The sequence below is a fragment of the Rattus rattus genome, chromosome 5 (genome assembly GCF_011064425.1).
Source record: "Rattus rattus isolate New Zealand chromosome 5, Rrattus_CSIRO_v1, whole genome shotgun sequence".
Taxonomy (NCBI): Eukaryota; Metazoa; Chordata; class Mammalia; order Rodentia; family Muridae; genus Rattus; species Rattus rattus.
Window position 1 is genome coordinate 67,325,487 of NC_046158.1, and position 18,840 is coordinate 67,344,326.

At 49.3% G+C, this 18,840-nt stretch overlaps 1 pseudogene; it reads right to left on the bottom strand.

Annotated features, from left to right (window-relative positions):
• Nucleotides 1-1,086: 1,086 nt before the first annotated feature.
• Nucleotides 1,087-14,556, bottom strand: LOC116900868 (annotated as a pseudogene).
• Between the last annotated feature and the right edge of the window lie 4,284 nt (nucleotides 14,557-18,840).

Genomic DNA, 18,840 nt, shown 5'->3' on the forward strand with positions numbered 1-18,840 from the left:
TCCTATAACGATACCTCCTGGAGAATCTTGCCCCTAAGGCCCTCACTCCTCATCCACCCCAAAAGAGACAATGCATCTTCTCTGATCTGTCCCTAGTACCCGCCTTGAACTATGTCTGGTACACAGGTAACCACACTTACTATGTAGCAGACAGTCACCACGTGCTGATCAATTCTTGCATGTATTTTTATTCTTATAATCCCATCCCAGATTCCTTCCCACTTTGCAGAGAAAGGAAACTGAGGCTTGAAAGGAACCCAGTAAGCCAACAGGACATGAGTGTGGCCTCTTGGGGTCAGTGGAACCTTGAAAAAAAGCAGGAAGTAAGCATTGAAACTTCCTCAGTCTGTGGGTTCCTGAGAATGTTGCAGGGAGGCTGCCTGCAGGCCTGGAGGCTGCCCACCTCATCCGAGATCTTGACACTGGCCCAGTCTCTAAGAGCTGTCAGCAGCAGTCCACAGTTCTGGAGTCTGAGTTGACTTTTGGCAGCTTCTGTGGACAGCATGACCTCTGACCTCCAGTCCACACATCACAGAGGGTGAATAATACAGTGCAGTTTCTGACACCTGCCAGTGGTCCTGTTAGTCATGCTGGCTCGGGAAACAACAGCAGGCTTGAGGTGCGGCTGCAGAGGATCTAATCAAGGGCATTTACTGGCTGCCATGGTGACTCTTTCTTCCCATTGTTTAAAAAAAAAAAAGAAAAAGAAAAAGAAAACTTTATTCCTAAGTTTTAATTGTTAAAAAGTATTTTTGGAGTTTTTTTTTTTTTCCAAAAAACCAAGACAAAGAAGCCAGGTTAATGACATAATTCTATATGACACATGTACTGGAGTTGTGCCTTTTCTACAACACTGGACTAAATAAACTTGTCTGAAGTATTGTTTTATCACAGCCTTGGATGTATAATAATTTCCCGTTTTCCCTCTCATGTCCATGAGGACGTGAACCAGCTTCTTCTCCTAATCTTCTATGCAACCAACCACACCTCCACCCAGAGTACTAATTAGAACACTCCCCTAGAAAGTAAGTCTTTCCTTCACTGAATGCATGCGTGAAGAAAATAACAATTCTCTTCATAAAGGCATTAGAGCACTTGGAGTAAAGACTCTGTCAGAGACACTGCCAGGTTCTCCTTTTCTTCACCTGTGTCGTTTCAGGTCCTTAGCATGAATTGGTGACCCGCACCAGATTTCCTTCAGAGCATCCGCATAGGATAAAGGGAAGCGAAGTCCATACAACTCTGTTTCCACCTCTTTCTCCATTGTGTCCGTCTGTCTCACATTCTCTAGAAAATGATAGACGTACACCATCTTTTGTTGAGCTCATCAGATTGATTCTGACCTGGCCCTACTATGAGGACAATGTGGTCAGTCTTTAAACTGCAGTCTTACTATGCTATTCAACTTCGGCAACTTTCCACCTGGGTCCATCGTCTCTGTTCCACTTCCCACACAGAAAGGGGGCAGTTTGTGCGTGACGAAGTCCTTCTTCATATCCAATGACAGCAGTTCTTTTTTTTTTTTTTAAATCTTTTTTTTTTTTTTTCCGGAGCTGGGGACCGAACCCAGGGCCTTGCGCTTCCTAGGCAAGCGCTTTACCACTGAGCTAAATCCCCAACCCCATGACAGCAGTTCTTTTCTGCCCCCGAGCTGGTCTGCAAGAGTCCTCAGCAAGCCGCTCAACGTCCATCGTTGTTACATCGGCTGGGGGTTCCACATTCATGAGCATCCGCCTGGGCATTCTGGTCCTTAACATCACATCTTCCTTTGCAAAATCAAATACCAGCCCCAAAATGGAATCTAAAAGGCAATCTCCCTATGGATTGCTCTGGTAGGTGCTAATCATCAGGTGATTAGAGGGGGCCAAGCCTGAAGGAGTTTCTGCCTGATGAATGGACCCTCTGGGGAAGTACAACAGATCACCAGGCTTCAGCAGGAAGTCATGTGTTGGTGTGCCAATCGGGTCCTCAGGCTCCACACTGGACTCATGTGCCAGGGGCACCGTTGGGGAGTACAGGCGCCAATGTTTCCTTCCCTCCAGCCGCAGGATAAAAACATCAACATCCTTGTAATGTGGAGGGAGGCCCTGAGATCCTGCCGGAGTCATGTACACATTCGAGCCTACTAAGGAGCCGAAGTAACATTCCAGCTTTTCCTGGATCCTCCGGAGCTCATCCTTAAATCTCTGTGGTTGGCGAAACTGAATTGTTGCCCTCTTCTGATCAATTTCTTTTCTCAGCCGAGAAACTGTGCTTTGCCATCCTTATTTAAACCTTCTTCTCCCTACTGATGCTCCGACAGACATTCACATCTCTTCATAGTATAGCCCTTGGTTGCAGAGACTCCTCAGATCTGAGAGGCCGAACAGAGACTGGTAATATGAGGCCAGTGAAGGGTCATCGCTCTGAATGAGAAGGGGCTTTTGTTCCCAGAATTCCTTGAAAAATGTCTCTACTTTGATGGGTGAGATTAAACTTTCAAAGGAACTACTGGGGCTGTCAAAGTTTAATACAGAAAGCATATCTCCCGGGGGGGGGATATATATATAATATATTATATATCTCCAAGGAACAGACTCTTCTTTGTCCTCATCCCTTTTGGACTTCACTTTCTTTGGCACTGTTCACAAGTAGGGAGAAAATGCAATCCGGGCACAGCCTGTTGCTGTCGTCTGCCACCATGGTGACTCTTACCTGTAATCCCAGTGGCCTGGAGATGAGGGCAAGAGGATTGCCACAAGTTTGAGGCCAGCCCGGTCTACAGAGTGGGTCTGAGGACAGCCAGGGTTACAGTGGTGTGATATCCTGTCTCCGTAGAAAGGAGGGGCAGAGCTGCTCCTCAGCATGACTGTAAAATGACCACATGCTTAGTGGCTCAAACTTCTTCCCTAGAAATCGGAAGTCCCCAAGTGCACCACACAGGGCCGAAATCGAGTCAGCTGGGCTGGTTCCTTTGAGGCCTCAAGAGAAGAATGTGACCCTGGCTTTTCCCGCTTTCTAGAGTCTCTTTTGCTAAATAAGGGGACACAGTCCTGGGGCTGGCTCTAGGACGTGATGTCTCACAGCCACTATTCAGGAGACTGCAGGAGGTTGGGTGAAAGAATGGTGTGGTCCTTCTCCAAGCTCTCAGAGGAGCCTCGGTTGGGGGAGGGGAAAGGTGACAGGCTCCAGGCTGATCACCACTGGAAACTGCTGAGGTCTGAGCGTGTGCTCCCTAAATTCATATACTGATGTTTCACAGGTACAGTTCGGTAAGATGACTGGGATCCCATGAGGGTTTGAGGACGGGGCCCTCACAATGGCATTTGTCACTTTGGAGGGAAAGGAGGTGGCTCCAGCTGGCATGCTCGCTTTGTCTCTCGTGTGCTGAGCTCCCACACCAGGACATGGTGGAAGAACTTCATCAGATGCAGACAGGTGTGGGTGCTACTGTCTCACCATGACTGCCTCAAACTGAGGCTTGGGTGTCTCTGGAGTGGGTCTAGGGCAGTGTTTCTCAACCTTCCTAATGCTGCAACCCTTTTATACCATTCTTCTTGTTGTGATAACCCCCAAACATAATATTATCTTCATTGCTACTTCATAACTGGTATTTTTGCTACTGTTATAAATTGTGATATAAGGCTCTATGTTTTCTGATAGCCTTTGGCAACCCCTGTGAAAAGCCAGCTGACCTTCGGGGGTCAGGTGATGGACCTGTGAACCATTGGTCCAGGGCTTAGTCCCCCTTCAGAAGAACAGGTATCCCCCAGCCCTAGCATATGCTGGAGCTTCGAGGAATTCATTCTTCCCACGCTAAGCTGTCAGGATTTGGGGCAGAGGAGCCACAGGGGAAATTCAAAGCAAACAGCCAGCAGGCTCTTCAAAGCACAATTCCGTAACAAAGATTGAGAAAGCAAAAAGCTCAGGGCTAGCAGGCAGCCTGTGCAGCTCAGGCCCTCTGAGAAGGGTGGGCAATTAGAGGAGCTGGGAAGCAATTAGAGCCACCTGTCCTCTGATGTTCCCAGGCCTTACACCAGCCCCACAGTGGGCTGCAAGCTGAGCAGGGAGCCAAGCAGCCCAAGACTGCAGTCTAGAGATGGAGATCCAGTCCTGGCACTGCCTCTGACATATCTGTGACCTTGAGAAGGGGGGGTCACTTCCTCCACACTTCAATATCATGTGAGTTGAGGAGAATCTCTGCGAGGAGAACAGCCTTCTGGGGGCCCAGCTTCCTTTGGTAGGGATGCACTGGACATGCTCAGCAGGAGATATGCCCTTACTGAGGGAGAGGCAGAGGCCTGCGGTCTGATCTTAGTGGAATGGGAACAGCCCACAGAGTAGACCTGGGGATCGTGGCAGGGCTTCAGGTGCCAGACAGCCCAATCATCCCCTGCCTCTGGACCCACAAAGGAGACCACACCTGTATCCCACAATCCTCTGACTGTGCTACTTACTGGGTGACCAAATCCAAAATCAGAATTCCTTTCTTCACCCTTAAGACCACAAACATTTGGAGCATGACCCATGAGGCCTTTTACAGACTTGCGGCTAGAGTTGGGGGTAGCTCACCCAGAGGCTTCTTAGGCAAGTAGCCCGTCCCAAGAAAAACATGCCCTATAAGCTTTACTGTTCAGCAAGGTAATGAGCTGTCTACACCAGCAGCCTGATTCTGGTCTAGCTTTCTCTGCTTCCAGTCACCCACAATTAACAAACCCACTGCCACACAGTCTGAAACGCTGAAGATGGATGGACCACCATGTCTCCACTCCCTGACAAACCGAAATCCCTGTAAAACCACAAATCAAAACACATCTTCTTCTCTCAAGTCACTGCTGATGGGGAGTTTGTCACGGTTATGAAAAAGAAGCTGCTTTCATTATTTTATTGTTGCTGGGATAAACTACTGTCTCCCAAAGTGACATACAGACGAAAATGTCTGTTTGGGGTATGGTTCCAGGGGGACAAGAGTTTCTCATGGCAGCAGGTTGTAAGAGCAGAAAGCTAGGAGATCACGTCTTCAACCACAGACAAGAAGCAGAGAGAGCAAACTGGAAGTCAGTTGAAGTTATAAACTCTCACCCCCAAGTCACCTACTTCTTCAATCAAGACTCCACATCTTGAAAGTTCCAGACTTTCCCAAAATAACACCACCATCCCAGAATGAAGTAGTCAAATACATGGCTTCCAGTAATATTCCTCAGACCGTTGCACTGATAATACAAGGGGGCAGGAAGGTCATTGTCCAGTCCCAGATGACTTACAAGCTACCCAGGATTCCCTGTGGGTGCTGCCTCTTCTCTGGTAATGGGTCCACCCTGGTACATTTCTGCGTAGATGGAAAAGCAGCTCCCATAATTCCTAGGGAATGCCTCTCACCCAGCCCAGCAACAAGGGTCCTCCCTTCTCAGCCTTATTTCCTGGCCCCTCTAGCATGCACTGTGAGCTCAATGCCCCTCCCTTCCTTAAGCTCCAATGCCCAGCACAGAGCATATGTGGCTCTTCCATAGACCCCAGACACTCAGCCAGGTATCATGAGAACATCATTGGGCAGACCCAAAGATATTTTCCAGGGAACCCCAAAACTGGGCAGGTAACATGGGTATGCACGCGAAAGAAAGAAAGAAAGAAAGAAAGAAAGAAAGAAAGGAAAGAAAGAAAGGAAAGAAAGAAAGAAAGAAAGAAAGAGAGAGAGAGAGAGAGAGAGAGAAAGGAAGAAAGAAAGTCTAAACCTAGCTATACTGAAAGTTCTGGTTCCTTCTAGTTCTAGACTGGACCCAAGGTTGGGAGTAAACCACACTTCACCCACAAGACTGTCACCATCTGGCGGGAAAGAAATGGAAGGGTCTCCAGGACATCCATGTGCAGGGTGGAAGGCCACATTTTCTGCAAGATTTCAGAGCTTCTGCTAAGAGAACCATGTTACACAGCCTAGCTCCTGGCCCTGCTGAAACCTCTCTGATACTTTTGATTTGGCTGCCTCCTCCTGTGACGTGTTGAGCCTCATTTTCCTGTTTCCGGGAGGCAGCTGAAAGCTTCATTTGCTTCAGTCTCTTCTCTCATAGATACTGCAGCCTGTGTGTGTAAACACATACAAACACACACATATATACATGTATGCATTCATGTGCACTCAAACACATCTGCATGTACACACACACACACACACACACACACACACACACACACACACACATGGTTTCGATTGTTTACAGCAAGTTAACAGCACATTTTGTCACTGGAATTGCCCACTCCCACTGTCACCACTGTCCCATGTCCCCTCTCCCCTGAAGAGAGTCAGCTAGGTGTTGTCCCTGAAGGGAATTTCTGTGATCACAGCCTTTTCAATCTCCTTTCAAATTAAAAGCAGCCGGGCTAAAGTGCTCCAGGATTTCAAAGCTCTGTCACCAGGCTTCAAAGGCTGTTCTTGCTAATGAAATTAAATGAGATAATGTACTGGGAACTCAGCACACTGCCTGCCAAGCTTGAGCCCCTGCGCCTGCAAGCTTATTCTCTGATTCTGGGACTGTAGAGGAGGAGCCTCAGCCTTTAGCAGGGAGGTCTCAGGTAGCCTGGGCTGGCAGCCAGCACCTTGGAAGGTTACAGAAAAGGAAGGGAGGTGGCCCTGGGCACTCTTGTCAGCTCTCCCTCGGGGGAGGGGGGTGGTCTCTGTGCCCCCTTCTTACCATCACCATTATGGTGGCCTCAGGAAGTCACAGTAGCCAGCAGTCACTTCTGGCCTGGCATGGACTGAGCCCTTTTCTTTTGATTTCTCCACCTAGAAGGACTGGTCATCATTTCCTAAAGTCTTCCTCAGTGAGCACAGAGGGGAATCCATTTGCATTCCCTCTGACCAGATGGCCTCCAGCTAGTTCTTAGGAGGAAGCCTCTGGTCTCTAGCAGACACTTGCTAACCAGTGATTCCCCACCCTAGACCACCTGCGAAGACAGAGCGAATGCCCCTGGGGACACAAGAAAGCATCCTTCTGGGCCACTAAGCCAGGCAGAAAGGGGGATGCTATATCCCAATCATCCTGCTTAGGCTCCAAATGAACCCCCAGAACTGCAGGCCAGTCACTCATTCATCCCCATGACAACCTCATGGCAAACTTGCCTAAGGTCAGAGTTGGAAACTTGGCAGCCCCATTTCTAGAACATACGGAGTCAAGTATATATAATCCACATTATTTCAGTAAAGTTGAGGGATCGTCCCAGAACTGCAAAACAAGAACGCAAAACAAGAACTGCTGCTATCACTGCCATCTTGTGTAGGGAACCCCTTCCAGCTCTCTCTCTCCCTCTGCCCCAATCCCAGATGTCTGGAGGAGACATTGAGTAAACACTGCAGCTGCCAGCTCTCTGAGGCCTCCAGTTGGGCCACATTAAATCTAGGGCTTTTATAGGGGTTCAAAGTCTAACTAGACAGAAAGAACAGGGCCATTCCTTCCCTTGGACTTAGCTGGAATAAGAATTTGGGATTCTGGGATCTTGGTGAGCCTTGGCTAGGTGTCCAATTGTCTTCCTTCTTCCCCAACTAGAGCCAGCCTTTCCTCACCTAGGCAAGGCCCAACCATTTCCTGAGACAGGCCTCTGACAGGACTTGGACTCTGTCATTTCAGTAGGGTTCCTACAGTCCTCTGCTGCCTCGGAGACTGGCAGTTCTGACAAGAACTCGGTGTTTACTAAGTTCTTAGCCTTGCCATGTACACGCTGTGTGTCCTCAGGTATATTAACTCACCTCTCTGAGTCCAATACCCCACCTTCCTGAAAAACTGCTGTGAGGTTTCTTTCCCTCCCTCTCCCATTTTTAATTTCACAACACGATTTCTATAGTATTTATTTGGTGCCAGGTATTTATCCCAAGTTTAATCCTTTTGATAAGCCTACTGTGGCTGTCGGTGGGGAGGGCATAGAGGCGTCCTGAGGCGTTCCTTTAATCTCTTAGGGATCTCCACTCAGGCAAGCCCAGGATTCTTGGCTTTGGCACAGGAAAGAACTTTGGGCTTAGCCAGTGTGATGCTAAGTTGGGATTTATTGAAAATAGAAAAATACTCAGGGAAAAACTAAGGCACACATGAAACACAGGTACCGGCTTCTCAAAGAAGATGCAGGATTCGTTAAAAGATGCTTTTCTTTAACTATTGCTGCTCTTTGGTTTTCAAGACAGGGTTTCTCTGTGCAGGCCTGGCTGTCCTGGAACTCTCTCTGGAGACCAGGCTGACCCTGGTAAGATCCACTTACCTCTGCCTCTCGGGCACTGGGATTAAAGATGTGTGCCACTATATCTGACTTTAAAAGACATTTTTGACATAGATTCAAAGACAGGAGACAGTCATGGGGAGAACAAGACAGGCCCAAATGTGGGCACAAGGCTCCTCAAAGGAGAGGGCAATTACGTGTCTTAGCCTCAGCCATACACAATATGTTCATGGCTCCTTTTTGGTGTTTTCAGAGCTCTGCAGGTACCTTGGGATTATAATCTGCTGAAATAAAACCAGGAGTCACTGTGGTTGCACAGGGAGGTTGGACCAAGTCCTATTGCAAGTCTTCAACTATAAAGGGAGAAAGAAAGGCCTTGATCAGCTGTAAATTGCTCTGACATTTTTGCATCTCTGGTAGTGAGAAGCTTCAACCAGACTCCAGAGTAAGACCTCCCTTTCTCTTCCCATGTTCTCACACTGTCCCTTGCCTCTCCCTCCCTCCTTGGGGTAAACACCCAGCTCTACCCGAAACTGTAGATCTACAGAGGGCCCATTGGAAGAAAGGTGGGGAGCCTCCTGCACAGGTGTCCCCAATAGGGAAGGAGGTGGAGGGGGCCAATGTTGGTGAATAAAGAGGGTGGGCCTAGTTAGGACAAGAAAAGGCTGCAGGTGTGGCTTGGGTCCCACTCTGTCTTGAGAAGGGCCTCACATGGTAATAAGGACCCCACTAACTCAGTAGTCACATTAAGTTTCTCCCTTTCCACAGGCCTCAGGCATTGGAGCTACAGGAGTAACAGGAGACCTCTACAGGAAGGCAGTCTGCTGGCTACCGTTCCCTGAGGCCAGAGCCCTGTGAGAATCCAGGACTTGCCTGCTGCTGGGAATAGAGTATAACCTCACCCATAGGCAGACCACTGGGAGCACAGACTCAGTTTGGATTTTATTATTGTTAGTTAGTTAGTTAGTTAGTTAGTTAGTTAGTTAGTTAGTTTGTTTGTTTGTTTTGAGATAGCTCCTTTTCCACTTCTTTCTATGGCAATGTCAGAAGCAGGGAGTAGGGAACTCATTCTTGCCCCTGTGCAGGGTCTCAGATGAAGTCCATTGCAGAGAAGTCTGTCCCCACATTTCTATGGGGATACCTCAGACGCTACCATGTGCCCTCAAATCCATGTTATCAGATCACAGCTGAGCCTGGCAAGCTGGGAGTTCCCATGGGGCACTGCCACTGTGTGCATCTGTGTACTTAGTGTCCGGGGAAGAGACATTTGGCAGACCTTACAGGGTGCCCCATTTTCCAGTCTCTGAACTGAACCAGACTCTTTATCACTGTCTCCTGATGGACATTTCAGCAACCTGGTCCCCATGGCAACCAGCTTGGATGTCACAAGGAAACCCAGGGACCCTTAGGCAGAGTCTAGAAAGCATGAAGACGTGTTCAGAAGATGGAGCGCCCACTCCCTTCCCTCAGCTTCACTCTGCCTTTGCTGGATGTGTGAGGCGCAGTGCACAAAGGCCTTGCTTTCCTGTGACTTTCAAACATGGTATCTCTGAAGATTTGAGCACGGTCTAAATAAAACCTCTCTTCCTTTCTTTTCTCCTGTGGTCTAAGAAAACGACTTTCATTTCCTCCTGTGTGGAGCAGGGATAAGGAAGTCAGTCCAGGGGGAGCCTGCGAGTTCTAAGCACCCAGCTGGTTTTGCTCACCCACTTCAGAACCCCCAAGGCGCACTTCCATCCTCGGCAGAGGAAAAGGAGGCCGAGAGCAGGGCGGGCAACAAGCCCGCCTGGCTCCCCAGCCTGTTCTCCCCACCACTTGGGAATGGCGCGGCTTCCCCTGTGCAGCTTCCCGTGTGAACACATCTCTATATACAGCCGGTGGTGGCAACCGTGCCAGGTGGGCCTCAACGCACTGCTTCACAGTGCTCAGTCTCATTTCGGGGAGAGGAGGGGTGTGCTCAGTGAGTAGCTGGATTCCTCTGAGCCAATGGATGTCTTCTGGCCTATAATAAGCCTGTGGGTGTCTGTAGTGTTGGTCAGACTCAAGGCCAGGCTTGGAGAACCTGACAAAGCCTTGCAAGTTTGCTTTCCCTTTTTGTCCCACTCACATCAGCCCCACACTTCTGCTCCCTGCTGTCAATGTGTACCAGGAAGGATTTCAGAGCTGCCCTAAGGGTAACAGAGCCCCATGGTTGTGGAATGTGGGAATGTAGGGACGCTGAGTAGGGCAGTGGTGAAGACACCAATTGTGGCTTAAGTGAAGACTAGACAGTGAACTGGTAGGGGGAGAACTAACAGTGCTGAACAAAGATGACACTAGCCTAGGGGCTGGCTTCCATGAGCTGTCCCTTCAGGTGGGTGTGATAGTCCTTCCGCTGAGGTGACTGCTGCCACCACGTAGGTGAGCTTGAAGCACTTCTGCTTAGAGTCACTCTTGGAGACATGGCTCCGGCCCTTGTAGAGCTAAGCAAGCATCCTCTGTGTCTAGCTATGGTGTGTTCTGGAGCTTTTCATGTGGGAGATATAAATAAATGTCTGCTCATTCCAGATAGGGAGACCAAAGCAAGGATTAGATCCCAGTTCCCCTTGATGGGCCATTGGGTTATTGGGGTTGCCTACAGAAGTATGGGTGACTCAGGCAGCTTCACTGATGTGGGTTCTTTGAATGAGACATTCTCGACTCTTGGTCATCTTATGTCAGGGAGCTGAGGTAGTAGAAAGACAGGACACCAAAGCCATCCTGAATCAGTAGCTTTGAGTTATCTCAAGCCCAAGAAGAGTAAGGAAATGCAGACAAGGAGTAAACAGAGAGAGAGGCGGGGGGTGGGGGGAGACAGAGACAGAGAGACAGAGAGAGACAGAGAACAGATGTATTAAGGGACAGTGAGAAGAACTCCAGAGTTCCAGGACTCCAGGGGAGACACTTAGTTATAGCCAGGTTCAATGGTTTTGGATCTTGTAGCAGGAATTAGACGAGACTTTACTAAGTCATCTTCATTGAGATTGGTCCATTTCGAGGGCGCTGTGAACCAAGCCAATAAGAAATCCATATGAAGCTTGTTGTTGTTGCTGATATTGTTTTGTTTGTTTGTGCTCCCCCAGCCCAGTGGAGAGTTACTGGTCCATTCAGGGGAGGAGTTAGTGTGCTACCTGATGTGCTTATGATCTACCATGGGTGGCACCTTATTGTCCAAGGGTTGTTACCTCCTGTCTCAACAGCACTGCAGGGGACTCTCCTCAGACGTTGTTTACCTCTTAGTGGTAACCAGCACGTCAAGGAGGTGAAGGCTTGAGTGTCTCCTGTCCCCATGAGTCCCATCTTCCCTCCATAAGACAATGGTAGCATACCTGACCTCCTGAGTTTCTCTCGCAGGCCAGCACAGATCCTCTGATGTAAGATGATGACAGTCACATTCAATTGGAAGACATCATGGCAGCCCAACAGTGAAGAGGCCAACTCCCTGGGTCACAGTGCCATCTCTGTCCCATGGCATTCCTGGTGTTGGCTCTGACCACTTAGGTCTGTAGGATGGAGCCCCAGAGTCTTTCTGTTCTCCATGGAGGCAAGGCATATTGGTCACCTCCTGAGTCATGAGTCAAAAAAACTCGCTTAAGCTGGTTTAGCAAAGGGGACCCCTTTTAGCTTTCCCAGCCAAGGCAGCTAAGTAGGACAATCTTGGGCATGACTGAATTCCACCTCAGCTGGTCTTCCTAGGGAAAAAAGAAATGACTAGACCAGATTGAGCCGTGTCTAACCTGGGTCCAACTACCCATGTGTAGGTATAACCTACAGGCAGTATAACCCTGCCCTTCCCTGGAAGTGGCCAGAGAACACGGAGTCTTTGTCTCAGTCCCTTTGAATGTTTCTCAAGTAGATGCTTGAGAGCCTAGCATATCCATTTTGAATCTATACAAAGCTACCCTCCAAGTTTCTCTGCAAGGAATATTTTTAAAATAATTCAGTTGGTTCTTGGTCTTAATAAATCTGTTGATCTTCAGATAAAGGTTGATCCTGCCAAAGGAATTTGTTATATCATATTATCCCTGGTAATGATTGCTGATGTTCTCGGTCACTTGTGGGGACCTTCCTGGGTTCCAGGCTCAAAGCAAAAAGGACAGAGCTGGGGCTGGAGTCCCTGTACAGCAGTTTGGCTCCGTATGCACATGGAAGGCTCTAGTCCACTCTCTAGGCTTTTCCCAAAGCCAGGAGGAGATCCCAAGGAAAGATGCCAGGAGATCTAAGCTGGGGTGACGGCTTCTTAGGGATGACCTTGGGTCTCAGAGGACAGGGGAGGTTTAGGAGGGAGAACTGCTTTGGAGAGGTCCCAGTAGGATCAGCTGGGTATGGTCCAAGTGGCTTCACCATAGGAGTCTCTCACAAATGTCTGTTGGATGGGCAGTCATTTGGTTTCTTGGACCTTGTTTCTTGCTGCACCTTGGACCCTGGTACACTGAGGATACATGTTCCCAGTGTTTGCTACATGAACCTAACTTGGAATAATGGTGACAGTGAGTGACCCAGAGTAGGACCACAGGGGTCAGATGAGCAAACTTACCCTCCAAATCCTCCTTAGGACCTGCAGAGGTACCCACAGGTGAGCTTTCCCTCTAGGCAGTTTCTCACAAGGACATAAAGCAGAGGAAGTTCACCCTTCCTTCTTTCTGGTTAAGGGGAAGCACAGACGGGAGATGCTGCCCACGCTCATCCAGCAAGTGGAGGTTCCAACTCCATGTGCTTCAGGGATCCCACAAGGGAACATCTGGATCACACCTGTCGACGGGGTTCCAAAGACTAAGAGAAACCACGCAGTTCCCAAATGCTGACATTTAGAGCAGAAAGAATTGTTTTGAAAGCACACAGACCGGGCTTTGAATTCTCCAAGCTTTCCTGTATGATCTGGGGCAATGACTCATCTTCCACGTGGATTAAAGGAATGGATGGATAAAGGTTAGGATAGCGGGAAGAAGCCCTCGAGGAATGTCAGCTCTCCTGTATTGCCAGGTTGTTTTGTCTCTGGTCTTAATTTTTCTAGGATGCAAAATGGACTGAATGACCGACCCTTCCTGAGTAGGGCTGCTGGGAACACGAAGGAGACGATGCACTCAGGTCCTGTCCCAGCGTCTGGAACCCTCTCTCTGTTGAAGCTCTGCTTGCTGCTAGAGTAAGTGACACCCGCTCTAAGAAAAGCCCTACGTGTGAACTGGAACGCTCAGGCGCCAGCCGAGGAAACAGACCGCCCGTTCCATTTCCCTCTGCACCTGGCGAGAATTTCCAGAGCTCAGGGTAAAGCGGATGAATGCGTGGGCCCAGTGGGTGTTCCTGGGGCTAAGGAGCCTGGCTGGATCCAGCTCCCAGAATGCTCCTGGGGGAGGCCTGGAAAGGCAGCTAACGGTGCTCGAGATGCCAAGCCTGGCTAGAAATCCATCAGGCAGCTGGGCACTTCCTGTAGTATGGGGCGGGGCAGAATGTGCAGGGACATCTCTTTTCCAAAGACAGTCATGGACTGAGCCCATGCAAAAGATGACCACAAATTAATGAGTATTTATGATGCTCTGGGCACTGGACCAAGCGACTGAATGGATCCCAGCCACCACCATCTGTGCGGTAGGGCACATCACTTCCTGTAGCTGAGCCTCAGTGTCCCTCTCTGTGAATTGTCCTAATAACTGGAGTAGCATCAACTCCAAGGACTGCACTGGGGACTGGCTGACTAATGGACTCCTGCAAACGTTACCTAGATCTGGACTTTGGCTGTAGGTATCCATTGGTGCAGCCTTCATTACTCTGAAGAAAGGGAAAGCGTTGATGTTAAAGGGGTGGCTCCCTGGGGCTCGCCTGACTCCTGGCATACACAGGGAAAGCATGTGATAAATTGTTTGTGGAGAAGCTGGTTCTGAGAACCAAGAATGAACTTGCTGTGTTTGCAGTGCAGAGACAAGTAGAGTTGGGGAAATTGGAGGTTGGAAAACAAGTCCTAGGTCAAGGGATTTGACAAAAGAGAGCTGCAGGATCAGGACTCTTAGAGGTGGGAAAGCCCAATAAGGGCATTTGGAGGAGGTGTGGAGCTTATGAGGTTGGGGGACCCAGCCATCAGGAGACTTAGAGATGAGGAGCCTACAGATCAGGTGCCAAGACCACACAACCAGTCAGGAGCAGGGGCAACACTGGAATGGCAGGTGACCCCTGTAGGTAACACAGGTGCATTGCTCAGTGTACAGTGCACATCCCCAGCACCTGTGCCAACCTGCCTTGTCGCACTAGGCTGGGGTTTCTGGACTGGTCCCTACTCTGAAGGACAATTGGGTGAGACTGTTGCCCAAGTGGCCATTTTTTAAGCCACCCTGACCCCGTCACAGTGAGCACCTTCCCATCCGCCATGGTGCCAAATTACGGAGATGCTCCCAAAGCTGTGGATTCAGAAAGTATGACACCACTGGTCAGGGACACAGCCTCCATGACTCTCACAGACATTCTCCCACCTCTACATTCTGGTGTCTCTGGGCTTTCAGGCTTCCCTGGCAAGTTTTGGTGCTGCCAAAGCATTTGGTTATTTTGCTCATTTTATTAATAAATGTGTCCTGATGCCAAGCACTTGGAAACTGCTGCCTGGGAACAGTATGGGAAACATGCTCTGGGGAGTCAGCTTTCTGAACTGTGGCTACAGGAGAAACAGACAGGGATCCAAGAGGAGAGGAGGCAGGCCACTGATGGTCCATGGGAGACACCTGGGGGTCTGAGGACCTTAGGGACTTGGAGGAACCAGATGGGAGTGTCGCTGTTAACTTGTGGATTGAACTACCGATTTCCAGACAACACAGACTCCAAAGAGCTATTTTTAAACAGGTCTACCCCCCACCCCCACCCCACACACCCTGTATCTTTTCTTTTCTATTTTCTCTGGTGGGTGGTGGGCTAAAGGGGAGGTTAAAGCATTTAAGAACCATCATTGAAAATAATGTTTGAAAAACGTTAAAGTTACACGGAAGGAAGTCTGTTGTCTTAACCCTGCAAATAAGCTCAGTCAGAGAACAAACCTGGTCTCAAAGAAGATAGAGGCCTAGGGCCTGTTCTCTGGAGGGCCTGGCAATTTCACATGTGATGGATATAGCCAGAGGACTGCCATGCCCACTCCTCCTGATAAGGATGCTGCCAGGAAGGTATCCCCAAGTCAAACACCTCATCGGCACAAGTGGGACAAACAGGCTCCTGATCCCTTCAGAGTCCCCTTCTTTTCAGCCAGGGCATGTGCTCCAGTCTATTACTGGGCAGTGAATAAATAATCCTAGGGCCCTGGCAGGATCTTTACCCTTTAAGGGAATCAGTTCCCTTAGAGCTCAGTTCATTTGAGAAGGAGAGAACGCCGCCCCAGATCAAAGTCGGCTGGGGGAGTTCCACTTGCTGGGGTTATCATGGCTTGAGCAAAGCAGACAGAGAGACAGATAGGCAAGCAGGCAGGCAGGTGAATAGAAAGATGGGTGAAAAGGCCAGGCAGATCAAGGGTTTCTGAGAGGGTCCCTTAGTAGTATTGGGACAAGCAGTGACTCTGTCATCATCCAGACAGCCACCTCCTATGGAAGCCATCAGTGGGCCCATCCTGGGCTCTTCAGTGCTAGCCTGGCCACTCTTCCCAGTTGGATTCCGCCCTTGAAAATAGCAAGTTTGGAGACTCAGGCTGTGATCTAATTGTTAGAGTGCTTGCCTAGCATGCAGGAGGTCCTAGATTCTATCCTGAGCTTTGCATAAGCTGAAATCCCCTTCATTCTAGCTCTTGGAAGGTAGATGCAGGAGGATCAAGGTCAAGAAGGCTTGTCTTTTTTTTTTTTTTAAAGGAAGTTTGAGGCCTCTAAGACCCTATCTCATGGTACTAAGGTCTTCCTGGCTTTTCTTGGACTGGCCATGCTTCCCCTGTAGGACATGTGACTACCCCTTCCCCACTAACACACACACTCCTGGGTCTCAGTTGCAATGCCAGCCATAAAGGACCTCCATCTGTTTTGGAACCTCTGTAATATTTGGTATTATGTCAGTCTGGACACAGATTCCGTTGTCTCTCTTATGATAAGATGTTAAGTTTGGGCCTTAACACTGTCCTATGCCCCCAGCACTTGGTGTACTGTAGGTGCTCAGATGAGGAATGCTTGGGGAAATGAATGAGTCAGGTTGAATGGCCTCAATCACAGCTTGAATCTGGGGAGTCTGGCTTCCACCTTTCCAGCTGAAGACCTGGCCAACCATCTACTCTGTCCTGATAGCACAGGGCAAGAGGTGCAGCCCAAGAAAGATGCAGGAGATGCAAGAAAGAGGGAGGGGGGATGACGAAAAGTAACCTTAGCACTCTGGACTCCTCATATAGAATGCTGATCCTCAGCCTCGTCCTGGGTAAGCTATGCAGTAAGTGACCTGAGCTCCCTGGTGTGGTAGCTCTGAACATCTCTGTTCCCCATCACCCTTCCCTAAGGAGCTGATGGCTTATCTTTCATAGGTTGTCTGGACTGTGGCTGTGCCCAGTTGCTCAAACCTCTCCCCTCCTCACCCAGTTCTTCTGGAATCTGCTAATCCCTTAGATTAGCTTCTTCCTGACACAGGACACAGGATGACTTGTGGGGGCCTCTTCTCCCAGGAAGAGGACCTTGTGACTTAGCAGGGAACAGGGGCTAACCATCTGTTCTTCAAGCTAGCTCCCTACAGAGAGGCCATTCAGAGCTCTGGTGGCCTATGTCTGCCCCTTCCTGGCCCAGGAAAGAGCAGATGGCCCAGCTGCCATCTAGGAGTCTGAAAGCCCTATGAGTCAGGGGGTGGTGGTGAGTCTTACATATGTGGGCATTTTCCTTTCCCAGGTCTTTGCCCTAGGGTTAGATCGGGAGCCAGCCTAGCACACCCAGCTCTAAGACACCCATGCTAAATCCTAATGCTGCATTCTCCTGCTGGGGTCCTGGATTCTCTGAGGTGACACTAGTCCCCTAGTCCAGGCCTCATAAATTATACTCTAAGGGCAGTGGTTCTCAACCTTCCTAGTGCTGTGTTCCTTTAACATAGTGTGTCATGTTGTGATGACTCCCTCCCCAGCCATAAAATTATTTTCATTGCTACTTCATAACTGTTATGAATCATAATGTGAATATCTGTGCTTTTCTACTGTTACGAATCATAGCATGAATATCTGTGTTCTCCAACAGTCTTAGGTGACCCCTAGGGTGAGAATGTTCCTGGGAGGTCTGGACAGCCTGTGTGGAATCCAAGACCTTAAAAGCTCTGGACAAGTGCTCTGTTACTGAGCTGTGTCCACAGCCCTCTTTTTACCCCCTGTACCGAGACTACAGGGATGCACTAGGCCCAGTTGACTGAGTGATTGATTAAGACAGGATGTTTAGCTCTGATCTCAAGCTACAATAGCTGATGGTGACCTTTAATATCTGTTCGTGCTGCTCCTCTCTCCACTCTAATCTGGGACTGGGTGGGGGAGGGGCATCAAGCCCAGTTTAAGTGGTGCTGGGGATCGAACCCAGGCCCCCGTGCATGCTATGAGAGCACTCTACCAACTGAGCCACATTCCCAGCTGTGTTTTTAATAGACTCACAAGGGTTCATGAAGGTCTCCCGAATACTGCCCTCTGGCTGTTTCTGTTTATTTCCAGCCTGGGTAACAGTCAGAGGTCTGTGACTGGGGGCATGGGAATAACTGTGATCCCCACTTAACCCAGGAAGAAACGGAGACACACACACCCCTCCCAAAGGCAGGCAGCTTTCCAAAACAAATTTCACTAGGTCTGTTCTTGCAGAGCTGGTGGCTCCTTAGTTAATGACTTCTGGACACTCACGTCCTCAGGGGAGAGGAGGGATCCCCTGAAACACTGCTCTCCTCTACACAGCTCCCTTGAAAGGCCTCAAGTCCTGAAAAGATTATGCTATCTCCCTCATCCCCAGTGAATCCTAAATAAAAATACAGAAACTCCAAATTAACTGTAAGGAAATCCCACCGCACCACAGGCACTCTAAAAGCAGCTCTTAGAAGGAAAAAGTGAAACTGTTTGAAATGACTTTCCCATTTTATTAGTGGGCCTGAGTCTAGGACACAATTTCTCATCTTGTTCTTCCTGGTGTCTCCAAAATCCCCCCTCAGCATGGGATCTGGGCAGGTGGGCAGCTGGAGCACCCTCTGGGCCAGGAAGGCTGCCCTCTTGTCTCCTTGACAACCCAGCTTCCCTGAAAAGACATCACAGGTTTCTTCCAGCCCTCACTCCCCCACACCCCCCTTCCTTAATTGAATCATCCCCTCTGGAAGGCTAGCAAGTCCCCCACAATTTACCAAAGATCTTACTTAGAAAATGGGAAAATAGGAAAGCCTGGAGGGGCTACTGTAACCCAAGGGCTTTACGTGTGTATCTGAGGAAGTGACACAAGGCCTACACTGCATGTCTGCCTTGACTCTGAGGAAGGAAGGCAGCAAGGCAATGAATGCCCTTCAGAAGGTGCTTAGCACAGAGACGCTGGCTGGAGATTCATGAGGCTTGCGAGCCCAAGAGCAGTTGGCCACTGGAGTCCAGGCAAGAGGTCCATCTGGGATGCCTGGAACTGTATGGGAGACTTTGGTCAATCCCCACCACCCTTTAGAACCTCAGTTTTACAATCTATAAAGGAAATGTGGGGACTAGAACCGTGGCCT